General features: G+C 39.5%; 1 long non-coding RNA gene across 1 annotated transcript; it reads right to left on the reverse strand.

Annotated features, from left to right (window-relative positions):
• Nucleotides 1–5,896: 5,896 nt before the first annotated feature.
• On the reverse strand, nucleotides 5,897–8,565 carry LOC121590713. Its single transcript, XR_006004482.1, has 3 exons — nucleotides 7,953–8,565; nucleotides 6,770–7,585; nucleotides 5,897–5,972 (listed from the first exon to the last, which is right to left on the reverse strand). It is a non-coding gene; the product is annotated as an uncharacterized LOC121590713 (long non-coding RNA).
• Nucleotides 8,566–8,944: the final 379 nt, after the last annotated feature.

Genomic DNA, 8,944 nt, shown 5'->3' on the forward strand with positions numbered 1-8,944 from the left:
ATAAAGATTAACTGGCGCCCGAATAGGGACCTCTAGTGAAGTGAAAATCAAGTGACGAGTAGTGATCGCGAAAGAGCGTAATCACACCGTGCTTAGAACATCTCCCGATCGCAGATTGCAGCCGTGTGTATGAGCACCTAAGTAGCCGGTAGCAGCCAATAACTCGTTGCCGGAGGAAAGGGACAACGCCGACACACCGAGAAGGAAAAATTCACCGGAGGCCCGAGCAACAGAAAACCAACCCCGTCAGAGGAGGCGAAGCAACCAGCCCCGTAAGAAGGGTGAAGCATGAATTTATTAATGAAGTTAACAGAATTGAAATAAGAGACACACATCTTAACCACCAAGAAAAAGAAAAATTACATTTATTTCTTAACAAGTTTCAAGATTTATTCCAGCCACCCGACGAAAAGTTGCCCTTTACAACAAAGGTAGAAGCAACCATAGCCACGAATGATACGGAACCAATTTACTAATCGCGTTTTTCACACTATATGCTGTTCTACAAGCTAGCATAAACATTTTCGACTTAACAAACAACCCATTGGCTATTGTTCCGTTAGGACAAGCAAAAATTAGGATCGGATACTTGAGGACGATTCATCCAATTGATCTTACCGAGCTAGAAGAGATAATTTCTCGAGTTTTTGAAAATAGCACAAACAGTACAGGAAAATCCCCATTGCAAAGTTTAATTAATTTGAAGCTCGAAAAACTTAACGCCACAATTTCTAAGATTAGGCCACGTAGACTTCGAACGAAAAGATGGAACAGTATAGGTACCGCCTGGAAGTGGATAGCTGGCAGTCCCGACGCAGAAGATCTAACGATAATCAACACCACCCTGAATTCGCTCATCCTACAAAACAACGAGCAGCTATTAATCAATAATGGTCTCAGCAGAAGATTCCAAGAAACAACCAATATTGCTAATCATGTTATCGACCTTCAGAATAGGATCCAAAGGGAACATCAAACTGAGATACAACAGATCATTAAGATAGCAAACCTAGACGCATTACAAGCCCATATAAAAACACTCCAAGAAGCCATACTAGCCGCTAAGCATGGGATACCGAATAGCGAGCTACTATCAATAGAAGACTTAAACACCGTTGCAGAATTTCTGGCACAAAATGGCATTTACTATACATCAGTTGAAGAAATGTTAACACAAGCCACAGCACAAGTTACCATGAATTCAACACACGTGATATTTATGCTAAAGTTTCCACGTCTATCCTATGAAACTTATGAGTACAACTATATCGACTCTATCATACAAAATGATAAGAGAATCTTAATCAAGCATAACTACATAATCCGGAATCTAACCCATATGTTCGAATTACCGCAGCCCTGTATCGATCAGAGCAGCCACCAGCTTTGCGAAAGTAAAGATCTGGAAGAGCCTTCACGCTGCATACGACAACTCGTACAAGGGGAGCATACAGAATGTATGTACGAAAAGGTGTATTCAACGGGATTAGTTAAACACATTAACAATGCGAATATTCTATTGAATGATGCCACTGCCGAAATTTCATCCAACTGCAGCAATATAAACCACATTCTTAATGGATCATATCTCATACGATTTCACAACTGCAATATCTTTATTAACGGAGAACTCTTTCCCAGCACAGAAGTTTCGATAACCGGTAAACCATATATATCAACCCTTGGCCTCATCGCTAAAGAAGACGGCATCAGAGACGAACCTTCAATTGAACATCTTCGAAACATAACATTGCAGCACAGAGAGAAACTACATACCATCAGCCTGGTTAATAATTCCCTCACATGGAAACTTCATATCTTTGGGTCAATTGGGCTAACGACAATTGTTCTGATAACAATAGCAATTTTATATTTCATTACCAGTATAAGAAGAACGAAAATAAGCCTCAACATTCCAACGAACAACACCAACCGACAGGATGTCCACCACATAGAAACCTTCGTGAAAAAACCCACAACATTCCATGCTCTCGGCAGACTTTGAGGGCAAAGTCATCTAAGAAGGGAGGAGTTAGACCGACCCGCTAGAAACCAGACTGCAAGCTGGCATTCCACACCGGCTACGAGCAGACGAAGATGTAATGCTACACCGGCCACGAGCGGACAACGGCGACATGCGCAAGTAATGCGACACGCAGACCGATCGTGAGAACGGACCAATGCAGCCAGCAACCAGCGGCTTCGTTAGAACATTAGCTCGTTAGGTTTAGTCAGTCGAAGTCGAAGTCTAGAGTCAGCCAGATATAGATCATAGTTTAGCTTTAGTCAGGAGTAATCCTGTTTGTGTAAAATAAAAATCTTTTTTTATGGCCAACCGGCCTAGATAAAGATTAACTGAACATCAAGTCTCAATCAAACAAGTAAGACGAAGCTTTCGGAAGGAAGACAATGTCTACGCGAAAGTGTATTCAAGAAACAAATGGAGTTGGGCAGCTGGTGTTGTCATCGAGCGGATTCGAAAGGTAAATTACACTATTTTATTAACCGATATACATGGAAGTCGAAAACTCATTCGAAGCCATATCAATCAACTAATTTCAAATACGTGTGATCAACCAGACGAAAAATCGAAAAGTCCTTTAAATATTTTGGTTGATATGTTTGGACTTAAACGGGAAATAGTAAATGTGGAGACCACAAATGGACAAGAACCAATAGTTACACCACTTCAACAGGAAATAAAAAATTTGGAGACCACCAACGAACAAGAGATAATAGTTGCGCCGGATTCATCACCAATTCCACAATAGGAAACAGTAGATTTGGAAAATGAACAAAAAATAACAATCGCACCTATTCCAGCATTTCCATCAGAAGAACAAGAACAACCATCAAATTCTGTTGATCGTCCGGTTGGACAACAGAATGAAGAATCAAGACAACAACTAGAGATCGAAGCAGGACGACCATATTATTAAACGGCCAGAAAGGTTCGCTCCATTTTTCGTAAAATGGAATTAAAAAAGGGAGATATTGTTACCATATGATTACATCATGTGATCACAGTACACATTGAGATGAGAGAAATATATTAATTGTTGAATAACCTTCAAACTGAACAGTCGTGTCTTCAATTGTTTCATTTTGTACATTACAATAAAAATCGAACATGGGACCTGACGAGTTTGCCTGCTGGTCGTAAAGCCTCGATTGGCTACCGTGCGATATTTAATGTCCTTGGCTGTCAAAATGGACCTGAACAAGGTTATAAGACTCTATACAGGTTATGACAAAAGCCCTTTTTGGCCGATCTCCAATAAAAAAATGAATGAAAAAAATTTGACAGACAAATTGGAAAGGTTTGTTTACAATTTGAACGGTTTGTTTACAATCGGTTTGTAATCGGTCAGTCGCAAAGCCATCGTTATTTCCAAAGTGTATTTCAACAACCTTTATCGTTTTCAACAAATAAATTATTTAACATGTCTTCAAACTATAAGTGCTCTGTAGCCTGTAGTAAAAACAATAGGTACAATGTGAAGAAGATGGGAGCCAAAATTTACTTCCATAAATTCCCAGAGTGTTTAGCAACGAAGCAAAAATGGATTGCATTTTGTGGAAAGGATAATCCTTGGATGCCTTCTCCGAATAATGTTGTGTGCTCGGAACATTTTGTACCATCTGATTACCAATTGAGAAACGTGCAGGAAATTAAGCGGGGATCTAATTCAGTGACATAATAACAAGGCTCAGTGATAAGATGATAAATGTTGTAGCGATAGTTAGCGATAATTGCCAAGCAAACATAAAATGTTGGAAGGAGTTAGGTGCTAGGGATGACATCGAAAAACCATATTTTCAATCAAGACCTGTTTACAGCGTTGTTCAATTCTTATACACAAGTGATACACGTTCCAGCCAAAACCAAAACAACCCGTGCTGCATCTGACGTGTGTTTTACAAGACGACAATTGTGAAATTGAAATGGACAGTGTACCAAAAACGGCTTGACTTGTTTGTAAGTGGTAGACAATCGTGTTTTTCAAATCGAGGATTGCGAGTTGACTGTGGACAGTTGTTAATTGGAATGGAAAACCCTGTAAGATGGTCAATGCAAGAACTTTCTGCAGCATTTACATTAAAATATTTCAGTCAAAGGGCTTACAAATATATAATTTTTTATTTAAAAATTCCTCTGCCATCCATTAGAACACTACAACGTTATGCAAGCAGGATTGACCTTAAACAAGGCATTCTAGATGATATTTTATCATTCATTGGGTCCTTTGCTCAAACATTGAGTCTAATGGATAGAGAATGTGTATTGTCGTTCGATGAGATGAAGGTGTCTCGTATATTGGAATACGATCCATCGGCGGATGAAGTGGTAGGTCCTTTTGACTTTTTACAAGTAGTAATGATGCGCGGGCTTTTTAAACAATGGAAACAACCTATTTTTATTGCTTTTGATCAAAAAATGACCAAAGGTATTTTGATTGACATAATAACAAGGCTCAGTGATAAGATGATAAATGTTGTAGCGATAGTTAGCGATAATTGCCAAGCAAACATAAAATGTTGGAAGGAGTTAGGTGCTAGGGATGACATCGAAAAACCATATTTTTTACATCCTAAAACACAAAATAATGTATATGTAATCCCAGATACTCCGCATCTTCTAAAATTGTTGAGGAACTGGTTATTGGATCATGGGTTTGAACATAACGGCAAACACATAGAAACCAGCAACCTTTTACGTATGATAGCTCAAAGAATGGAGTCCGAAATGACTCCTTTGTTCAAGCTTACAATGGCACACATAGATATGACCCCCCAACAGCGTCAAAATGTTCGTCGAGCTGCAGAATTGCTGTCTCGCACTACCACTGTAGCTCTTCGAACTTATTACCCTTACAATGAAAATGCAAAAGTTTTGGCTGATTTTATTGAAAAGGTTGATTTATGGTTTAGTGTGTCCAATTCTTACACGTCGTTTGCAAAGTTAGACTATAAAAAAGCTTTCAAAGCGAGTGACGATCAAATTGGCGGGTTGAGAGATATGTTTGAAACTGTATCAACTATGACCATACCAGGAAAGTCAAGTTTGCAAGTATTCCAAAGATCCATTATGATGCAAATCACGTCTTTGCAAATGGTTTTTGCAGATATGAAAAAAAAAACATGATATACAATTCATCTGCACACATAAAGTAAGCAATATTTAAGTATTTAGAGTTTTGAATTTAGTAAAGTTTTTAGAACGTATTAGAGAATTTATTTTCGCAAATAAGGCAAATGGGAGGAGCCTATGACCATCCTTCTCCATTAAGCTGTGTGTATCGAATACGTACTATTATTTTGGGGAAAACACCTAGTATTTTGCATAACCAAACCACAACAGTTGAGGCTATGAATAGTGAGCACGATCAGTATATAACAACAGAAAGCGCTGTAGCTGATCCTAAGCCTGACGAATTTTTCGTATCAGCTACCATGTTTGATCAAGCCGAAATCGATTCCCATTTACCAGATGAGAGAGCTATGGAAGAAGCAAATAATTTTTTGCTTCAAGATGCTAGTTCACTTAGTTCCGTCAGTGATACTAGTGTAGAATTGCCTGCTCAAGAAGCCGACGGATTATCATATATTCTTGGATGGTTAGCAAAAAAATATAATGCTCAGTTTTCACACTTAAATCTCGGTGAACACACATTTAAGAAAAAAGATGAGCACAGCTACAGTCAGCCTCCATCTTTTGTTCATCATTTGTCGTGTGGTGGATTAATTGAACCATCTGATGCATTTTTGAGACTGGGGAAAACAATGGAAAAAATATTTTTGAAAATGAATCCAGAAGGAAGTATTATGGGTGGTGAACGTATAACAGAAAGAATAGCTTCAAAGATTAAAAACACGTAAATGAACTTCCTCTGGATATAATTCGCTGTTTTGCAAAGCAACGAGTGATTGTGCGTATGCGATACTTAAATTTAAAAGCAGCAGCTGAACAGCTGGAACGAAAAAAAAAAGAAAGTTTACACAGCATAACACCAAAGAAGCAAAAAAAATGAAAAAAATCACAAGTTAGACAATATGTTAATCTTCAGTAACAATGTTATAGTATTTTAGTATAAGTTAAAAGAATTTTATGTACTTATATACTTTTGTTTTATGTATTATTCCCTACTTGATGTACCTCAGATTCCTGTATTCCAATACAATTACAAGGGTGGATCGATGAATAGACAACCACTTACCCAAAAAACCTTGTTTTTTATTAATGTAAACAGATACCATTTTTTTATAAATCGGATCAGATTTTTGTAAATTTCAATAAAACCTAATCATGATTTAAGTCAATGTGCTGAGCGATTCCATAAATTTCCATGCCACCGAATAAGTGTATCACACGTCAGCAACGTATAGGAGAAAAATATGACAAACATATTAGTTCTTCATAAACAATTATTCAATGATAAGGGATACTTAAACGGAATTTATTTAAATCAGTCCACCTAGATAATTTTTTTTATTTAATATGGAACCAGTGATGTCTTGGTGATACCGGGGTCCCCCAGCGGTAAGAAACATGTTAGCATGCACTTTAGGGCCCTTTCAATAACGGCCACTATATAGGATTATATAGGAAGGACTATATAGGAACTTTTTCGAACCAAAAAGGTTTAAAACTAACTTTTTATATGAGCTCGAAGTGGCATTATTCTTATTCATCTTCTTTTGTGAGTAAAATTTTAGTGTGTAGATCAATGATTGTGTGTGATTATTTGGTATATAATGGAAGTCATACCCTGACTATAATGTGAGCCATAAGCTACGGTTAAACTGTAGATCAAACAACGTTATTCTGCCGCACATTTCTCTTGAATACGGTGCTTCCCACCCCGTGGGTGATCCTCTATTATCCTTCGGGACATACATGCGGCATTTTTAAAATATTTACACTGCACTTCTAACAGCAGTAACAACCACAAGTGATATACCGATTAGTGGTGGGTCATACGATTCATTTCACGACCCGACCCGGAGTCGGGTGCGAGCCAGTCGGAATCGGAATCGGAATCAAATCCGACCCGTGGGTGCAACGAGTTCGGGTCGACCCGAATGATGATTAGGTGCGAGAGAGCATAAGAGATTCCGACCCGTTGGTGCAGCAAGTTCGGGTCGGGTCGGGTCAGATTGAACCTATCTTGACACGACCCGACCCGAACTCGCTGCACCAGCGGGTCGGGATGAGCCCACCTTGGCCCCACCCGACCCGAACTCGTTGCACTAATGGGTCAGAGTCGCTTATGCTTTTTTGCATCTACCGGAGTCGTTGTACCTACTGAACCTACTTGTACTTTTCGGGTCGACCCGAACAACACCGGGTCGCTTACGGATGGCTCCGACCCGATAGGTTCAGGTCGACTCGCCCATCACTATTACCGATGCGTTTATTTTGAATGGTTACTCGCAACATTTTTATAATTTAGCTTCATGCAAATAGTAAAATTAGCTATGTTCAAGTAGACTGGACCAAGTGTAACAAGACATCATGTACCGGGTTTCTCTTAGCATGTGTGATGGGAGATGTGTAACCAGACCAACCAATCCTCTTGTAGTCCTACAAAGAAGAATAAAAATATTAATTCCATAATCACAATTGAATCTGCACACACGCGCAGAGCTCACATATCAAAATATAATATCAATCAACAATGTGAAGGTAGTGGCGGCTTCAACGATAATCGGACTAGTTAACGCTTAAGGCTCCCGGCACCCTAAATCCTTTACTGTGTGAAGTAGCATATTACACTTCTTGGTCGCTTCGTATATCATGTTTATTACGTGCCTCGTGAGCAAAGCGCGATTTTTAGCCAAATGACTGAAACCAACAAGCGTCCGATTGAGCGGTCAGCACGGTTACATCAATACGTCTAGATGACGGATTGACTTGTAAACATTGGGTTTAATGCACACCTGATACCCACCTGATTCCCCATCAAGCGCTGAACTGGCCAGAGTCAGTTATATTATCAGTCACCTAATGCTGCGCGCACCGTAGGATCCACTCTCTGGTCTGGACATCGGTCGACCGACCTGCTGATGTCATTGTATGATTAGTCCATTGTCCGATCAGCCGGTTCACTGCCCGCCCGGTCCGGCAACCATAGTGACTTTCCGCACTTGCTCCTGCACTCAGTCGTTGCTCCTCAGATAACCATGTTATGTTATAGAATCGACGTTAATCGTTCGATCGTGGGCCATTCATTGAAATCCTACATTCACTTTGTAGAACCAGCATACACGTTTGAAAACTTTGCCCGCTGCATTATTTCTCACAGTCCTGAAGCAGCTGATTGTTATAAAAGAAGAATTACGGCAAAGCTGTAAGGATCGACCATATACCGGGTCTCTATGATCGGCTATGCTGAGCTAAAATATAAAATTATATTCACTGTGGGATATGTTTTAGTTTATTGAAGAAGTACGCCAAAGTTTTGTCTTCCGTTAACTTATCTCTGTTGTTGATGCTAAGCATCAGCTGATTGGCGGCGATTTTGACAGACAAATTGTAAACAAGATATTCAAAATGGTGAGCTGTTCAAGAGCTCTGTCGTAACCTGTATAGAGTCTAATAACCTTGGACCTGAAGATACTGCAGATGAACGCAGTGACAGCGTTCCTCCAATGAGATCTGGTACAAGCGATGGAAATTTGATAGAATGACGGTTATCTGTGTCATTGCCCCAATCTGCATCACAAAAACCTTAGAAATTTCCATCGCTTGACTTGTTGTACATAAGCTTCATGGTTTTCGTCCCTTTTAAATAACGAAGAATTCGTTTCGCTGCAATCCAGTGTGCTTTTCCAGGATCATTGCAGTAGTGACCCTCATCATTCACAGCAAAACTTATATCTGGTCTAGTTCTGGTCTGGTCAACAGTAGCGACGCAACTTTCAACGACGGAAGCCGAATACA

Source organism: Anopheles merus, chromosome 2R (assembly GCF_017562075.2).
Source record: "Anopheles merus strain MAF chromosome 2R, AmerM5.1, whole genome shotgun sequence".
Lineage (NCBI taxonomy): Eukaryota > Metazoa > Arthropoda > Insecta > Diptera > Culicidae > Anopheles > Anopheles merus.